The sequence below is a fragment of the Schistocerca gregaria genome, chromosome 5 (genome assembly GCF_023897955.1).
Source record: "Schistocerca gregaria isolate iqSchGreg1 chromosome 5, iqSchGreg1.2, whole genome shotgun sequence".
Taxonomy (NCBI): domain Eukaryota; kingdom Metazoa; phylum Arthropoda; class Insecta; order Orthoptera; family Acrididae; genus Schistocerca; species Schistocerca gregaria.
The window spans coordinates 234,693,062-234,712,788 of NC_064924.1; the positions used below are offsets into that span (position 1 = coordinate 234,693,062).

The 19,727-nt window shown below is 44.1% G+C and overlaps 1 protein-coding gene and 1 pseudogene across 3 annotated transcripts in view; both read left to right on the plus strand.

Moving 5' to 3' along the window:
• The window catches only part of LOC126272075 (high affinity cAMP-specific and IBMX-insensitive 3',5'-cyclic phosphodiesterase 8), a 1,931,196-nt gene that overhangs the window by 574,269 nt on the left and 1,337,200 nt on the right, over positions 1–19,727 (plus strand). The gene's annotated exons all lie outside the window — the stretch shown is intronic.
• On the plus strand, positions 11,518–11,635 carry LOC126274558 (5S ribosomal RNA; annotated as a pseudogene).

Below are 19,727 nucleotides of genomic sequence, written 5' to 3' on the forward strand. Positions count from 1 at the left end.
CCCAAAGCAATCACACGATCATCTTAATATTCATTCAGGAAATTAAAGACGTCGGCCGTGCGATGTGGCCGGGCACCATCTTGCATAAACCACGAGGTGTTCGCAGTGTCGTCTAAGGCAGTTTGTACCGCCACAAATTCACGAAGACTGTCCAGATAGCGTGATGAAGTAATCGTTTCGGATCTGAAAAATGGGCCAATGATTCCTTTGGAAGAAATGGCGGCCCAGACCAGTACTTTTTGAGGATGCAGGGACGATGGGACTGCAACATGGGGCTTTTCGGTTCCCCATATGCGCCAGTTCTGTTTATTGACGAAGCCGTCCAGGTAAAAATAAGCTTGGTCAGTAAACCAAATGCTGCCCACATGCATATCGCCGTCATCAATCCTGTGCATTATATCGTTAGCAAATGTCTCTCGTGCAGCAATGGTAGCGGCGCTGAGGGGTTGCCGCGTTTGAATTTTGTATGGATAGAGGTGTAAACTCTGGCGCATGAGACGATACATTGGCGTCATTTGGACCGCAGCTGCAACACGGCGAACGGAAACCCGAGGCCGCTGTTGGATCACCTGCTGCACTAGCTGCGCGTTGCCCTCTGTGGTTGCCGTATGCGGTCGCCCTACCTTTCCATCACGTTCCCAGTCCGTTGAAATTTTTCAAACAGACCCTTTATTGTATCGCTTTTCGGTCCTTTGGTTACATTAAACCTCTGTTGAAAACTTCGTCTTGTTGCAACAACACTGTGTTCTAGGCGGTGGAATTCCAACACCAGAAAAATCCTCTGTTCTAAGGAATAAACCATGTTGTCCACAGCACACTTGCACGTTGTGAACAGCACACGCTTACAGCAGAAAGACGACGTACAGAATGGCGCACCCACAGAATGCGTTGTCTTCTATATCTTTCACATCACCATCTGTTGTTGAAAATTGTAACTACTGTAATTTCGAAAGTTTGTCCGCCTTAAAATGTACTGTTGTCCCAAGCATATTGCAACAAACGGTGTATTTCTACCGCTGCTCGTTTAGTTTTTATTGCCGTTTCAAATATACAGGTCATTTTTGAAACACCCTGTATGAGGAACAGTGCACCCTCTAGAAGACACTCTAGAAGGAAACCATTCATTCTGTAGCCATGGCTGCTTGGTACAGCGCGTGTTATATTTCAGTCCCTGTAACAACGTGTGGCTGAATAAATGGTCTGTAGCGTGGAAATCATACTTACCCAGACTTAAGTTCAGTAGACCACTTTTGTTTCGTATTCTCTCACCGATCAATCTGTAGAGATCGTTCGCAGTGAAAAAAATCGCCCTATTTACGGATGCCGCTGTCAGCAACGTTTAAAATTAGTGAACAATAGTGAATGTATACTAAAGCGTATACTAATGCGTACCATGCACAGAAATATGACTATAGTATAATGAATTAGAAGGAAGCACCTCACGCCTAAACTTCGTACGTATAGTGCTTCGCGTTACATACCAACAGTGGACAGCGCTTTGCTTTTCTAATGACTTTTTTATTCCCACTCTAAATGTCAACTCTCCTTAGCGAGACATTCATGCACTTTTAACTCTTTCTGTGATGTGTCATATTCTCTCTTAAGAAATAAATATTTGAAGGGTTCTTGGGCGATTTTAGAAAATTATTTTCTACATGCGGGAAAGACTGGATTTAGCGAAGTTATTTCTCCCTGAGCAATGATAACGGCGGCGAATACGTACAGAAATTGATGTGCAAAACGTTAAGGACTAAAGTAACTTTTGTCACAGCCAAGTAACATAGCTTGATGACACTTGGACGTATAGAAAGAACTGATGCAGGGAAATGTAGAATGTAACTGAAAGAAATACGTCGGCCGTTGTGGCCGAGCGGTTCTAAGCGCTTCAGTCCGGAACCGCGCTGCTGCTACAGTCGCAGTTTCGAATTTAGACTCTAGAATGGATGTGTGTGATATCATTAGGTTGATTAGGTTTAAGTAGTTCTACGTGTAGGGCACTGATGACCTCAGATGTTAAGTCCCATAGTGCTTAGAGCCATTAAAAAAACGTAGTTAGACAAACAGCGTTCTGGCGAAACCACAAGCGCCGGAACGAAGAGGAAGAACTCAAGACCAGAGAAGGCGGTGAGGCAACGCCAGCCAGTAGCCCGCTGACAAGGACCGCGCCACCACAGGACCAACCTTTGCAAGAAGAGAATATGAGAGTCGCTCCTGCCAGCCTCGGCCGCTCAGTATCGGTCAGTACTCGCTCCGTATTAGGACAGTATTCGCACAGTTGTAGATCGGCACTCGCAGAACAGTTATTAGTGATCTATATCCATTGCTTATTTGGACATTAGTCTCTTACGAAGAACATTACCGTTTGGGTATCGCCCATCGCTTGTGACACTTGTTGTAAATACAAGATAAGTACTGTCATTCTTCTTATTTGGTTGAACTGTTGTGTAGCATTCCGAGAACGCAGCATACTTCAGGTACCCTATACGAGACAAGTGGACAGCACCCCACAAACAGAAATAACACTTTTTTCAAAACAATACTTACACTGAAGCCACCGTAACCCGCCATAGCCCTCAGGACATTAGAAAAGGCGGAACATGGTTTTTAAAAGTGTGTTTGTGAACAGCCACAGGCGGTCATGCATGCTCTGCTACGTGTTCCCACACTGCCTATAAAGTTGTAAAGGAGTGCTGCCAAAGCAGAGTTACTAAACACAGCCTTCCGAAATGCCTTCACAAAAGAAGACGAAGTAAATGTTCCAGAATTCGAACCGAGAACAGCTGCCAACATGAGTAACGTAGAAGTAAATATCCTCGGAGTAGTGAAGAAACTTAAAACAATAAAGACAAGTCTTCTGCTCCAGATTGTATACCAATTCGGTACCTTTCGGAGTATGTTGATGCATTAGCTCCATACATAACAGTCATATACAACCGTTCGCTCGACGAAAGATCCGTACCCAAAGACTGGAAAGTTGCAAAGCTCACACCAATATTCAAGAAATGTAGTAGGAGTAATGTATTGTATTCGAACATTATGAATTACCTCGAAGAAAACGGTCTATTGACACACAGTCAACGTGGGTTTAGAAAACATCGTTACTGTTAAACACAACTACCTCTTTATTCAGATAAAGTGTTGAGTGCTATTGCCAAGGGATTTCAGATCGATTCCGTATTTCTGGATTTCTGGAAGGCTTTTTACACTGTACCACACAAGCGACACGTAGTGAAATTGCGTGCTTAGGGAATATCGTCTCAGTTATGTGACTGGATTTGTGATTTCCTGTCAGAGAGATCACAGTTCGTAGTAATTGACGGAAAGTCATTGAGTAAAACTGAAGGGATTTCTGGCGTTTCACAAGGTAGTGTTATAGGCCCTTTGCTGTTCCTTATCTATATAAACGATTTGGGAGACAATCTGAACAGCTGTCTTCGGTTGTTTGCAGATGACACTGTTGTTTACCGACTAATAAAGTCATCAGAAGATCAAAATTAACTGCAAAATGATTTAGAAAAGATATGTGAATGGTGCGAAAAGTGTCATTTCACCCGAAATAACGAAAAGTGTGAGGTCATCCACATAGGTGCTAAAAGAACTCCTTAAAATTCGGTTACACGATAAATCAATCTAATCTAAAAGCCGTAAATTCAACTAAATACCTAGGTATTACAATTGCGAACAACTTAAATTGGAAGGAACACATAGAAAATGTTGTGGGGAAGGCTTAAATGGTTCAAATGGCTCTGAGCACTATGGGACTCAACTGCTGTGGTTATCAGTCCCCCAGAACTTAGAACTACTTAAACCTAACTAACCTAAGAACATCACACACATCCATGCCCGAGGCAGGATTCGAACCTGCGACCGTAGCAGTCGCACGGTTCCGGACTGCGCGCCTAGAACCGCGAGACCACCGCGGCCGGCGGGGAAGGCTTCCCAAAAACTACGTTTTACTGGTAGGACAGTTACAAAATGTAACAGACCTACTAAGTAGACTGCCTACACTACGCATGTCCGTCCTCTTTTAGAATACTTCTGCGCGATGTGGGATCCTTACCTGATAGGACTGACGGAGTACATCGAAAATTTTCGAAGAAAGACAGCACGTTTTTTTATTATCAGGAAATATGGGAGAGAGTGCCACAGAAATTATACTGGATTTGGGCTGGACACCATTAAAAGAAAGGCGTTTTTCGTTATGACGGAATCTCCTCATGAAATTCCAATCACCAACTTTCTCCTCCGAATGCGAAAATATTTTGTTGACACTGACCAACATAGAGAGGAACGATTACCACGATAAAATGAGTGAAATCAGAGCTCGTACGGAAAGGTACAAGTGTTCATTCTTTCCGCGAGGCATACAAGATTGGAATAATGAAGACTTGTGAAGGTGGTTCGATGAACCCTCTGCCAGGCACTTAAATGCGATTTGCAGAGTATCCATGTCGATGTAGTTGTAGATGTTATGGTAAGGCGATTCATTCCCTTACCAGCGTGGTTTACAACCGCTGGATGGTCATTGGTGCATGTGGACGTGTTTCAGTACTTCTCTCCATCGCATGCCACACGTGCTCGATGGTGTTTAAGTCGGTGGAACGTGCAGGCACGCCCTTTCGCCGAATATCCCCTCGTTCAAAGAATTCCTCCGTTTGTGGCTGTGTGCTGTTCGATATGGTAGCGCACTGTTATCCATGAAAATGAATTCAGGGCACTCCTAAGACGACGCACTTGGGGATGGAGTACAGTGTCACAATAACGTTTCCTGTTGAGTGTAGCGTGGCCAGAGATTGAGGTCAATACGGCCAAGCAACTTAATGCATCCCTAACTCCATAAGCACTGGATCACTATAAAGACCATGATCAACAATGTTGGACGTACCCTTTCATGGTGAAATGTGGGAGCACGTAATGCACCCAGGATTATTGTACATTCTACATTTATACTCCGCAAGCCACCCAACGGTGTGTGGTTGAGGGCACTTTACGTGCCACTGTCATTGCCTCCCTTTCCTGTTCCAGTCGCGTATGGTTCGCGGGAAGAACGACTGCCGGAAAGCCTCCGTGCGCGTTCGAAAATCTCTAATTTTACATTCGTGATCTCCTCGTGAGGTATAAGTAGGGGGAAACAACATATTCGATACCTCATCCAGGAACGCACCCTCTCGAAGCCTGGACAGCAAGCTACACTGCGATGCAGAGCGCCTGTCTTGCAGTCTGCCACTTGAGTTTGTAAACATCTCCGTAACGCTATCACGCTTGCCAGATAACCCTGTGACGAAACGCGCCGCTCTTCTTTGGATCTTCTCTATCTCCTCCGTGAACCCGATCTGGTACGGATCCCACACTGATGAGCAATACTCAAGTATAGGTCGAACGAGTGTTTTGTAAGCCACCTCCTTTGTTGATGGACTACATTTTCTAAGGACTCTTCCAGTGAATCTCAACCTGGTACCCGCCTTACCAGCAATTAATTTTATATGGTCATTCCACTTCCAATCGTTCCGCACGCACACTTCCATATATTTTACAGAAGTAACTGCTACCAGTGTTTGTTCCGCTATCATTTAATCATACAACAAAGGATCCTTCTTTCTATGTATTCGCAATACATTACATTTGTCTATGTTAGGGGTCAATTGCCACTCCATTTACCAAGTGCCTTTCCGCTGCAGATATTCTTGAATTTCGCTACAATTTTCCAATGCTGCAAATTCTCAGTATACTACAGCATCATCCGCAAAAAGCCGCATGGAACTTCCGACACTATCTACTAGGTCATTTATATATATTGTGAAAAGCAATAGTTCCATAACACTCCCCTGTGGCACGCCAGAGGTTACTTTAACGTATGTAGACGTCACTCCATTGAGAACAACATGGTGTTTTCTGTTTGCTAAAAACTCTTCAATCCAGCCACACAGCTGGTCTGATATTCCGTATTCTCTTAGTTTGTTTATCAGGCGACAGTGAGGAAATGTTTCGAATGCCTTCCGGAAGTCAAGGAAAACAGCATCTACCTGGGAACCAGTATCTAATATTTTCTGGGTCTCATGAACAAATAAAGCGAGTTGGGTCTCACATGATCGCTGTTTCCCGAATCCATGTTGATTCCTACAGAGTAGATTCTGGGTTTCCAGAAACGAAATGATACGCGAGCAAAAAACATGTTCTAAAATTCTACAACAGATCGACGTTAGCGATATAGGTCTATAGTTTTGCGCATCTGCTCCACGACTCTTCTTGAAGACTGGGACATGATTGTTATGGTGGCCCAGGTGTTATGGTGAGAGGAGGCATTGTGTTCAACTACGTACACTTATCAATCAACATCACTGGAACACGATACTCTTGCCGATGTGCGTCTTTTCAGGAGTGCATTCGGCACAGAATTCTTTTTAATTGATAAAAAAGCGCGACGACATCGAACAGCGCAAGTGAAGAAGTTCTTGGAAAGAGTGGATATTGCGTGAATGGACTAGCCTGCCCGTTCCTCTGACTTAAATCCCACCGAGCATGTGTAGGAAACGCTCAGGAGCATGTTTACATCCACCAACAATCGTCTAGCAATTGTCAGCCGCGCTGGAGGAGAACTGGAGCGCCGTTCCACCACCTTGTGGCCAGCATGAGAGCACGCTACCGAGCATGGATTGCCGTCTGTGGCTGCCCCCATACCCGTTTAAGAACCATGTCCCGTCTTTTATAACGTCCGAGAGACTGTCTTACACTGAAGAGCCAAAAAAACTGGTACACCTGCCTAATATCGCGTAGACCCCGCGAAAACTGCCACAACACGACGTGGTATGGACTCGACTAATGCCTGAAGTAGTTGTTGGAGGGAACTGACACCACGAATCCTGCAGGGCTGTCCGTAAATCCGTACAAATAGGACGGGGTGAGATCCCTTCTGAATAGCACATTGCAAGGCATCCCAGATGTCCTCAATATGTGGGGAGTTTGGTGGGCAGCGCACGTGTTTAAACTTAGACTGTTGCTGGAGCCACTCTGTAGTAATTTTGGACGTCTCAGGTGTCGCAGTTTCGTGCTGTAATTGCCCAAGACCGTCGGAATGCACAATGGACATGAATGCATGCAGGTGATCAGACAGGATGCTTACTTACGAGTCACTTGTCAGAATCGTATCTAGAAGCATCAGGGTTCTTACATCTCTCCAATTCCACACGTCCCACACCATTACAGAGCCTTCACCAACTTGAACTGTGCCCTGCTGACAAACAGGGTCCATGGATTCATGAGGCTCTCTCCATACCCAAACACGTCTATCCGCTCGATACAATTTGAAACGAGACTTGTCCAATCAGGCAACATGTTTCCAGTCATCAACGGTCCGATGGTGTTGATGGGCTCCGGTGAGGCTCAAATGGCTCTGAGCACTATGGGACATAACTTCTGAGGTCATCAGTCGCCTAGAACTTAGAACTACTTCAACCTAACTAACCTAAGGACATCACGCACGTCCATGCCAAGGCAGGATTCGAACCTGCGACCGGAGCGGTCGCGCGGTTCCAGACTGTAGCGCCTAGAACGGCTCGTCCACCTCGGCCGGCTCCCGTGAGGCGTAATGTTTCGTGTCATGAAGTCGCCAAAGGTACACCAATGTGCCTTCGGCTCCGAAAGTCCATATCGATGATGTTTCGTTGAATCTTTAAATGACACTTGTTGATGGTCCAGCATTGAAATCTGCAGAAATTTGCTGAGGGGTTGCACTTCTGTCACGTTGAACGATTCTCTTCAGTTATCGTTGGCCTCCTTCTTGTACGATCTCTTTTTCCGGACGCAACGATGTCGGAGATTAGATATTTTACCAGATACCTGATATTCACAGTACGCTCCATCGCTGCCTTGGAGATGCTGTGTCCCATCACACCACGTTCATACTAGCTTAAATCTTGACAACCTGCCGTTGTAGGAGCAGTAAACAGTCTAACAGCTGCGCTAAGACATTTATTGTCTTATGTAGGCGCTGCCGACGCCACTGTCGTATGCTACCTGTTTACATATCTCTGTGTACGAATACGCATGCCTGTGCCAGTTTATTTGGCGCTTCAGTGTAGATCGCAGTGAATTCATTGTACCGGTAAGTATTGTCTTTGAAAAAAATGTGTCGTTTCTGTTTATCTTATTGCGGATTTCCTTATGTTAGTTTCTGTAGTAGCCTGTAGCAGTTCTGTGTGTCCAACTTCTATCGAACCATGTTACTTGAAAGTGAAACATCAAGCAAAAGCTACTTTCGTTCTCAAGTTTTGCAGACCAGCGTAATAAAAGAGCTTGTCAGAACATTTAGCTGTATGTGCTCCGCGTACCACGGAAAAATTAAAGAACCGGGGCTGTCGGCATGAGATTGTGGCGTGGCATTAAACACGCCAGGTGGCTCATGTGATGCACTAAAAAAAACGTTTTAAATGGAAATTAATTCTTAACGTCCTCTAGTTGACGAGGTCATTAGAGATGGAGTGAAGTCTTGCACTGAGGAAGAGTAGAAATGGAAATTACCTTCTAGCATCATCTTTAAGAGATTTAAAGTAAGTCATTTAGGGAAAACATAAATTCGTAGGGCCGGACATGGACTGAGGCGTTGTCCTCCAGATTACGATACTACTGCGCAAGTACGCACGGTCGCAGTGCATTTGCGTTTAATGGATCGCTTGTCGTTTCAAGTTACTAAATTTTAACACCCATCGTTAACTCAGAGCACTTACATTTTATAGTTAGGATCTCGTCTCTAATAACAGAGTGCTACCACTCCAGTTACGTTACGAGGTGCGCTAATGTGTCCATAGCGGGTAATCAACAAATTTCTTGATATTTTCACGAAGGATATTTTTATAAAGAATGAAATAAACAGGCAGTCGTAAGTGTAGGATAAAACTAAACTGATGCTAGTAATTCGTTGTAGGTGTCCATTTAAGAGGGTAAAGGCGGTATTTACTGTAGTTGGGCACTTTACAGAACACTACCTAATAAACGAGACATTGCCTGTGTGTTCGTTTTGCCTATTTTCTATTAGAAAAGAAAACAGAGAACCAACTGCATTTGTAGTTTGATATGGAAAAAATTCATTTCCATATATTCGTGAAAACACCTTTAAAATTATGGAATGATCGTACAAAGAAATATACATAATTTACAAACGTATAAGTACAGTATCACAGTTTTTGTACTCTGGGTTCAGCAGGTTCGCGTGACAACAATGGGATTTTGTATACGTCTCTATTTCAATGCCTCTTCGTTGCTCTATAGACCGCTATTATATTCGCCTACAGCCGTTTCCTCTTCGCAGTTGAAAGCTGTTAAAAACGACGGCAGTTGTCAGGAATTTCGTTAAGGCGACTCTACGGCAGGAGTGTCTTAGCAGTAAAGAATAAATGTATTAAAACTTCATGCAAAACGCAGCCTTTTTCCAGCATCTCAGTGTTTATGACGTCATGTATCTTGAACTAGCTGTCTTAAAATGATGTTACTGTGTAAGTACATACAGCGAAATATATGAATACTATCTGTAAAATGTGTTGCGAAAAGAGTTAGTAGCAAAGAAGTAAATATAAACGTCATGCACAATGCGGCAGTTTTACGCGAATCTCAGTGTTTATCACGTCATATCTCCTGAACTTTAACACACAAGTGAAAACTTACCCCGATATGTTGTCTGACAGTAAGAGATGTGTGTACCAAGTTTGGTTGAACCCGGACCACTTCTACAAGAGAAGATGTTTAAAACACACACACACACACACACACACACACACACACACACACACACACACATACATTTTCATAATATGAATGGACAGAACACAGGGCGGTGTCTCCTTCTTATTAATTTCGGCATTGAAATGGCAGATGAAGGAGACCTCATAGAAGCATAAAAGAAAGCTGTCCACGCAGTGCATTGCCGCATCTAAAATTAAGTTGCTTGGGTTTTACTACAGGATTAATGTGTTACATTTGTGTCAGATGATCACATAAACCTGCTCAAAATGGGTCGCAGTCTAATGTTTTTCTAGCCAATAATGATCGGTGGCATGATTAATAGTCCGTCTGCAACATGTGACCTCGTAAGTAACGAGCAGCCTTTAGTGGCTCACCATCACAATTTTGTATCTTAAATATCTTTGTGACTAATGCCCTTTTAGAATATTTATTATTTTATAAATGATATATACGTACTGCCAGTCTTTCACGATAATTCTGTATTTATACTCCGTATCATACGTTTTAGTCATAATTCTGTGACCATGTTATAGACCATTCTTTGATTTAAATTCTGGGGAAGACACTCCCAGCAGTGCTGAAACGCGGTTAATTCGTTAAAAATAGTGACCGAGGGCTGTTTTCTTTCAACTGTGACTATTTACGGTCTCTGAACGTGCTGCCATGTACAAATATTTTTAATTTCTGTAATGCACGGTGTTTACATTCAGCCTACGTGACAAACTGTCAGCTCGTTTCAAGTACCCTGAAAAGGACAAGTGAACATACACATTAATTCAGAATGATATTGAAGATTTGTAATTATTCGCAGTCGGAAGTACTCCAGAAGTTGCATCGCAACGTACGCCATAACCCGCCGTACCTGCTGCACTTGCCTGCTTTCCTGTGACGTGAAGTCCACAGAGAACGGGGTCACCGCAGACGGTCGCTAGGCGAGTTTGCGGCGGCCCCCAGGTTCTCCGCACTAAAGTTGGAACAGCGACTTGATAAGAGTTTTCCAGTGCTGTTCGCCCGTATCGGATCGACACTGGTACAGCACTGTTTCTGGGAATACAAGCAGATTTTCACATGGAAATGATGACCGCTAGAGGGAAGGCGTCACTGGTCCTTTTTGCCGCAATGCCACAGAAAAGAGCGTGACACAACATACACTGTTCAAAAGAATTACGGTATGTTGAATCCATTTCTATACATGTGCTACATTGTGGATGGCTTGAGGTATTCGCTTTCAGTGAGCGCAACAATTAAAATTATTCGCCACCTATTAGCAGTGTTATGTTTTACAGTGTCAGGTGACCCTTCAGAAGGAATTGAGTAATGGCGTTTTTTAGTGACGTACGCAGTTGGCAGTTGTCATTTGTGGACGTTGTGCTCAGCCAAACGCGTGCGGTGCGTGTTAATGCAGTGAAAGTTGCAAGGGTGGCATCTTTGATCCAGAAAGGATGGGTTTCCGGTCGGTTTGCTGTAGACGCCAGTGCATCGCCATGTGTCGTTCGTAGGTTCTGGCACGCTAGAGGGAAACAGGTCAGTAAGCAAGGCGAGCTGCACAAGGTCACCGACGCAGTACAACCCCACGCGAAGGTAGATATGTGGCCTCCCTGCGTTGCGGCTTCGTACGGATACCGCCAGAGTACTTCAAGACGATATCGGAAGGGCCACTGGAGCCGCTGTGTCCGTTCAGACTGTAATAAAGAGGTTACGAGAAAGGATTACTCGGACGTCCTGTTCGAGACAACATCTTATAAGCTCGCCTTCGATTTTGCCATTCCCATATCCACTGTCGCCAACGGCCTTGCCGCAGTGGTAACACCGGGTCCCGTCAGATCACCGAAGCTAAGCGCTGTCGGGCTGAGCTAGTACTTGGATGGGTGACCATCCGCTCTGCCGAGCGCTGTTGGCAAGCTGGGTGCACTCAGCCCTGAGGAGCTACTTGACTGAGAAGTAGCGGCTCCGGTCGTGTAAACTGACATACGGAAGGAAGAGACAACATGCCCCTCCATATCCACATCCAATGACACCTGTGGGCTGAGGATGACACGGCGGTCGGTCGGTACCGTTGGGACTTCCAAGGCCTGTTTCGATGGAAATATCCAATGTCAATTTCGTAACAGGCGAAACTTGTTATTCCAGACGACTCCATATATCCTCTGACGCAAGGTTGTTGCCATGGTGAGTGGTACATGCCAAATGACATCCAGGAAATCAATAGATTTTGATGGTTCTATGATATAGTGGGGAGGCTTGTGGTGGGGGCCGTACAGACAGTGTCGTTGTCTGCCTTACCACCAGGCTTTACATCGAGCAGATCCCATTGGAACATGGGGTGGCTGCTGCATACAGTGGTAGCTACAACTTCCTTCTAATTCCAGGGATTATGCAGCAGGTATAAGGAGGAATGTTCTGCCAACCCTGGACATTGAAGTCATGGAATGGCTGACATTGATTCCAATCATGCATTATATGAGACATGCTTCACAGAAGTGTTCATGGTCGACTGTTCTGCCACAGATTCTTGATGAACACCCTTGGGCCACCAATGGGGGGGGGGAGGGGGTGGCCCACCCATGGTCACGGGGCACCCCACCTATGGGGAGAGTTGCACCCTACCCATGGGGGAGTGTGCCCCACCCATGGGGTGGGGGCAGTCCAGCCATGAGGGGCATCCCACCCATGTTAAGGGCACCCATGTGGAAGGACCACCCAAGGGAGGGGGCACCCCTTGGGGGACCCACCCAAAGGGGAGGTGCCACCACAATGGGAGGGCTCCAATTGGGGAGGCCACCCATAGGGGGGTCACCCATTGGGGGGCACCCAAAGGGGGCCCCACCCTAAAGTGGGGCCTACCCATGGGGAGGTGCCACCAAAGGCAGAGGCATCTATGGGGGGGCACCCATGGGGGGGGGCACCCCCAGGGGGGGCTCCCATGGGGCAGCCATCCATGGTGGTCCACCCATGGGGACCCACCTATTGGCACATATGGATCATGCCACTTAGGTGTCAGGGAATGATAAATGCTGACGGAGAGCATACATGTCACTGAAGCTCTCGAATTCCAATGAAATGGATCCAGGATGGCAGGATGAATCATTGTTTCGATTTGTTTTTAACACCTTTCAGACATTGCAGTTCCTATTACGTAAATGATCGGTAATGTAATGATGTATTGTTATGTTCTTTATTTGTGAAATATAAAGGTATAATTTCGTAACGTACCCAGTCTTCAGTTATTGCTCAGTGAGGTATGGCAGACGCCCAAAGTCATGTTCCCCTACTTCTTTTGAGCAGTGTAGTTAAGATCGGTTACCAAATTTTGATTACGTTAAATCACTGACAAGTTCACTAGTTACTGAATAGTTCAGCTACAACACGAGATAATTGTTGAAATCAAAGCTACCTCTTATTTATTTCGTTTAGTGACATCGTGCTTAATGTTACAACACAGCAGAAACATTTGTACCCATCAGGACAAAATCATTTCCATTGCGTCCCATCATTCAGCAGCTTTCTCTAAGTCCTTTTCAGTTGCAGGAGACTGGCTGTGCAGTGACCTCTCATCATATTAGCGAACTGAATAGCAACTAGAGCTTCAAGACATAGTTAACAGTATGTCTACTAAAACAACAATAATATTTGCGGAGGTAAAATAATACCTGTGTTCAGCTTATCAGAGACGCCAGAAGACGCTGTTTAAGATCGCAACAGAGGGGTCTTAAAGTCGTTTGTGAAGAAAAAAATTTAAAAGGACACAACCTAATAGCCCAGAACGGTGGTCGTCAAACTTCTTTGCTCAAGAGTCAATACTGACATTGTGGGTGGCACCTGCCACCTCATCTGTAACTGCCTTATTATTAATTGGTAACCTACAGGAATTAGTATGCTATGATCTCCAAAAGATAAGCCCTAGTAAGGGCTCCATAAAGTGGCCACCGGTGCTTCAAGGTATGATCGTTAAAACTTCGCGCAGACGGTCCACAATTTCAGATTGCTGTGTCTCTCAGTAAGCCCAAAGATGTGACGTTGTAGTTGTCTAATAATGTGCTGGTGTATTGTTTGTGTGAGCGGATGATTAATAACTGTAGTCCTTAAATACACACACACATTATAGTAGAAATGGACATACGCATGTATATATGTTCCAAATCTCCTCGTAAACCACTGGACCTCTTTGAACCACACACTGTCGCTATGTGTAAAGTTGAAAGTCTCGAAGTGGCCTCATACTCAAATGCTGGATAGCTAAGATGTGGGTATTCCCGCGTCGTCGGCTACACTGGGTAGTTATAACCCCCACAGCGATTCTTCCCAGACATATCCTGTACTCAGAAAGATTGATAAATTGACGGTTTGACTGCGAGTAAGGGTCGCCTTAAAAGGCCAGTCGCAGGACAACGAAAGCGGTCTCCTCGCACTTAGACAAATCGTTTTATTATAGACCTCAGGAGCTGAGCTGCATCACAGCGATGATTGGGTTTACAGTTTGTCTATAATTTCCACTTCACAATAACGTAAGTACCAGTGAAACAGGGCAGACATCTCTCTGGTGTAACAGTTGCGGGCCTCTCTATTCGAAATCATTCTGCTCATCGAGCATGATGCTGTGGACGACTTGTGTAAATACTTCCCAACCCTCAAAAGCAATGGATGGTGACACACACTGTGTTTTCAGAGTGGTGTTTAAGAGATTTTCGATCAGGTTATGTACGTCATGCAAAAGAAGACGACGAGCCTTTCCAAGAGACGCTCAGAACTGCGCACGCGCCAAAATGAACAGCCTTAGACATTAAGAGACAAAAGGGTTTTTACTCCGTCCGGCCGCCATTTAGCAACAATGCAGGCATGAAGAATGCCGCTCCATTCCCCGTAACATTCTTTCCTCCTTACGCAGAGAGGAAAAAGCCCTGCAGACACTGATAAACTCTCTGCGAAGTTCTGTAGAAACTCAGCTAAAAGACGAGGAAACAGTTGCAAGGAAACTACTTCTCTGGAAAAGTCACCCCTCCCCCCAAGCTTCCGATGATAATAGCACCTGTCAGCCTTGCGGCATAGCATCATTTATGTATCAGTAAATTAACACGACTGTAGCGTATTTTAGCGTTAAGAAACCAGTAACAGAATATTTGTAATGATGTAAAGACACAGCTATAGGACAATTTAGCAGCAGAAGATACATTAAGTCGTACGAAGTTTGCGAGTGTGAAACGCTTCCAAGTTCTGTGGTGGCGGCCCAGACCATGGGGAACCAGTTCTCCCATTTCAGTATTCTTTCCTCCATATGAAAGTAAATTTAAAGGACAATGGAAAATCCAGACTGAAATATAACAATACCAGAAAAGGAAAGTTGCCACTTGCCATATAGCAGAGATGCTAAGTCGCGATAGGCACAACAAAAAGATTCACACAATTATAGCTTTCGGCAATTAAGGCCTTTGTCAGCAGTAGACACACACACACACACACACACACACACACACACACACACGCAAAAGCAACTTGCACACACGTTTTCAGTCTCAGAGAACTGAAACCACACTTAGTTTCTGTTCTCTGAGGCTGTAGACGTGTGTGCAACTTGCGTTAGCATGTGTGTATGTGTGCCTACTGCTGACAAAGGCCTTAATGGCCGAAATCTGTTATTGTGTGAAACTTTTTCTTCTGCCTATCGCGACTTAGCATCTCCGCTATATCGTGAGTGGCAACTTTCCTTCTCTGGTATTGTTACATTTAAAGTACTGCTCAAGAAACAAATTTTAAGCATGTGGCCCGATAGTAAGCTATACAATCCTATTTCACGTTTCTTCATCCTGCGTGCGGTATCAAATGGTGCTACGTTGTTAAAATACTAAGGAACATGTTATCATCCTTTTAACTGATTGACATTAGTTATACGTCTATATCTTCCTGCTGGTATTTGACTGAATCGACGCATGTCAAGTACGAGTTAGCATGCACACATAAAATTTGTTAGCAAGCAGTGGTTAAACCACGTACAAGGGACAAATTCTCAATTAAATCCTACTGCCATCACCAGCCCAAGCCTTTCCTAATATAGGGTAAAAGACGGAAATAGAAATAAGTAGACTACTTGTTCAGAAGAAAAAGTAATAAAATTTCAGTTGCGGTGAACTACATAAAAATTCATAGTAGGTAATATTGTTAAATAAACTCAAAAAAATTATCAATAACTTGTCTTTGTGCAGCATGTGAAAGTAGTCTCATACTCGTATTTTAAAGACGAAGGACACTAAAACATTGACTTGCAAACTACGTAGTTATTTGGCGAGATGTAAAGAAGGCAATGAGACACACGATATGAGATTTTACTAAACACGTTTATACCCTAGGTAGCCACAAAAAATCGTGGGTGGACATGCTATCAGCATTCTTAACTGGTGCCTAAACACAAAATAAATTAATCTGCTTTGATAAAATGACATTACGTTGCACAATTTAACAAGGTATGCATGAGGGGAAAGAGAGGAAAACACACGACTTCATTTATTCAGCCTAGATTCGCACAAAAAAAATACGATATTCAGAGGAGAAAAACCACTACCATTACCTTCATTTACTAAATGCAAAAATGTTTATACCGATTGAAACGACTGCATAAACACACGACGCGAGAATTCGCGCTCACAATGTACAGTGAACTGAATTGAACACTTGTTGGACCCAGTGACACGTTTAACATTTCCAAACAGAAATAAAAGAAAATCACAGAATGTATAGAATCAATAAGGGAACACGCAACACGCCAACTGGAACAAATAGATCATAAAGCCCCGCCAATTGATATCAAAACTAGCAAGACGGAAGACCCCAGTGGTTTAAGGAACGCATGGTTCGTACTAAACAAAGGCACTTAAGAAAAATTCTCATAAAACACGACAATGTGGTAGCTTAATTAATGCACTCGGCACTGATCAATTAAACTAGAAAGGACAATGTATAGAGATGGAATAACGGAATTGCAGGCTCATAGAATAAAGAGAACGTAGGACAACGGCAAAATGAGGCAGACACTGTGACAGGTGAACGAAAAGTACAGTAAATGAAAAAAATGTAGCAAAAACACAAAGTAACAATTACGCTCACATTCAGACAAGATTAAAAGCACCCTAGCGCAGTCTAACCATATTCCGTGGAGCGCACTCCACATCACAATGTTCCAATAGAACAGAGCAAACTTCGACCTCGGATAAATCATAAAATCATGCATGCACTGTCTACCATCAGTAATGCATAGGACTTCACGAAGAATTAATCGGAACCCTTCAGTTAGATTTCGTTATTCTCAACGGCTTAACACATGAAGACCGCGGTTAAAGCTACGGTCTCTTTCTTTATTGGTAGTATAAGGATTACTTAAGAGCTGTGAACCACACTCACCAACAGCTAACAGTAGAGTGACACTCGGCTCAGAGCAGCCAGAAAACCCACATGTGAAACAGGAGCGACCAGAGAGGTCTTTTCCGATACCAAGCTAACAGTTGAACAACTCTCAAACAAAAGAGATAGACCTCTTCTCCCAGGTAAGAGATAAAAGGTTGGTTAACTTGTGGTTTCAGCAGACGAATAGCAACTCAACTACTAAACGCAAAGCAAACCCGAAAAAAAAACATGAAACCACCCATTGACTCACCCTATAACACAGACAAGGTGGGGTAAAAAAGGAAGGACATGATAAATGAGGACCTGGATTACACTTGAATCACATAAAGTATTCACATACTGATGCAAATTACAAGATGCTTGCATTTAACCTCAGATAACCACTGAAATTTCATCACTCCACTGTCAGCCTTTCTGCTAGAGTTAATGGAACTATACTGCAGACAAACGGTGGAGAGAATAACCAAAACAGAATCAAATGGGACAAGAAGTCTTAGGAAGCGATTCTACAGTAACGTTTGAGTGAACTTGTACGATTTTTTCAATACTATTGTGAAATAACGCCGAATGTTAGCTTGTATGTAACAGGTCAGCCGTATGTGGTAGAAAAAAAAATTAGATGAATACAAGTTTCCAAACAGAACATAAGTAAGTAAGAAGAACTGCTTTTTATAATGCATGCGGACACCAGGAATAACTAAGCATATTCCAGGTTAATTCTTACAGAAGTGAAAGCTACCATCCACTTTCAATAAAGCTATTTATTAAATCACATAGCGGATTCGTTCAGACAGGTTCATCCCCAGACGTCTATCCATGTTTAAAAATAGTTTAGTTAACGATGTAAATGCAATGTTGGGTGGTTTTAGACTTATATAGCTCAGTCCCTAAAAACAGAGCACTTATTGGATCACTTTGTTGTCCGTCTTTCTGTCTGTCTGTCCGACTGTTAGCTAGAGGTATCGAGTTGATATTCATGCCATATACTAAGGTCTACGGCCCCTTAGTAGTGTAAATAACTTAAGATTTTACTCAGTGGAATCAAAAGATACGGCCATATATGTCACATATTGTAATAATCGCAATCTTCATCAGAAACTGTAGATGAAGTATGTGAATACAAGTCGGGCTCGGTGGCCTAACGACAATTCGCATGCCTGGAAACTGAGAGCTCGGGGATCGAATCTTGGTCGGCCCACGGATTTTCCTGTTGTCGTTTTCACATAGCCTTTACCTCTCAACGATGTGAGCAGTCGCCAGAAACAATACGGCTGAAGTTAATCTGTAGGCCCTATTTGCCGGGTGGATAACTCAGATGTGTTACAGATAAGGAAGTCGCCAAAGTGGCGTCCAACAGAAACACTTGCAACAGGCCACGGAGCTACACGACCTTATTGTTACTATTATTATTATTATTATTATTATTATTATTATTATTACATACATAATTAACTTTGCACGGAACCCTCGGAGCGCAAGTCCTACTCGCTTTTTTTCGAGTTTTTTTTATAATCCTAAAAGTGCGTTCAGTGGCGGTGCCCGATTGTAAAAGAAACAGCGTAAGAAAAAGGACTGCTACACGAATGGCCATTAAAATTGCTACTCCAAGAAGATGACGTGCTACAGACGGGAAATTTAACCAACAGGAAAAAGATGCTGTGATATGCAAATGATTAGCTTTTCAGAGCATTCACACCAGGTTCGCGCCAGTGGCGACACCTACAACGTGCTGACATGAGGAAAGTTTCCAACCGATTTCTCATACACAAACAGCAGTTGACCGGTGGTGCCTGGTGAAACGTTGGTGGGATGCCTCGTGTAAGGAGGAGAAATGCGTACTATCACGTTTCCGACTTCGATAAAGGTCGGATTGCAGCTTATCGCGATTCCGATTTATCGCATCGCGACATTGCTGCTCGCGTTGGTCGAGATCCAATGACTGTTAGCAGAATATGGAATCGGTGGGTTCAGGATGGTAATACGGAACGCCGTGCTGCATCCCAACGGCCCCGTATCACTAACAGTCGAGATGACATGCATCTTATCCGCATGGCTGTAACGGATCGTGCAGCCAAGTCTCGATCCCTGAGTTAACAGATGGGGACCTTTGCAAGACAACAACCATCTGCACGAACAGTTAGACGACGTTTGCAGCAGCATGGACTATCAGCTCGGAGACCATGGCTGCGGTTACCCTTGACGCTGCATCACAGACAGGGGCGCCTGCGATGGTGTACTCAACCTCGAACCTGGGTGCACGAATGCCAAAACGTAATTTTTTCGGATGAATCCAGGTTCTGTTTACAGCATCATGAATGTCGCATCCCTATTTGGCGACATCGCGGTGAATGCAGATTGGAGGCGTGTATTCGTCATCACCATACTGGCGTATCACCCGTGGCCATTGGTTACACGTCTCGGTCACCTCTGGTTCGCATTGACGGCACTTTGAACAGTGGACGTTACATTTCAGATGTGTTACGACCCGTGGCTCTACCCTTCATTTAATCCCTGCGAAACCCTACATTTCAGCAGGATAATGCACGACGGCATGTTGCAGGTCCTGTACGGGCCTTTCTGGACAAAGAAAATGTTTGACT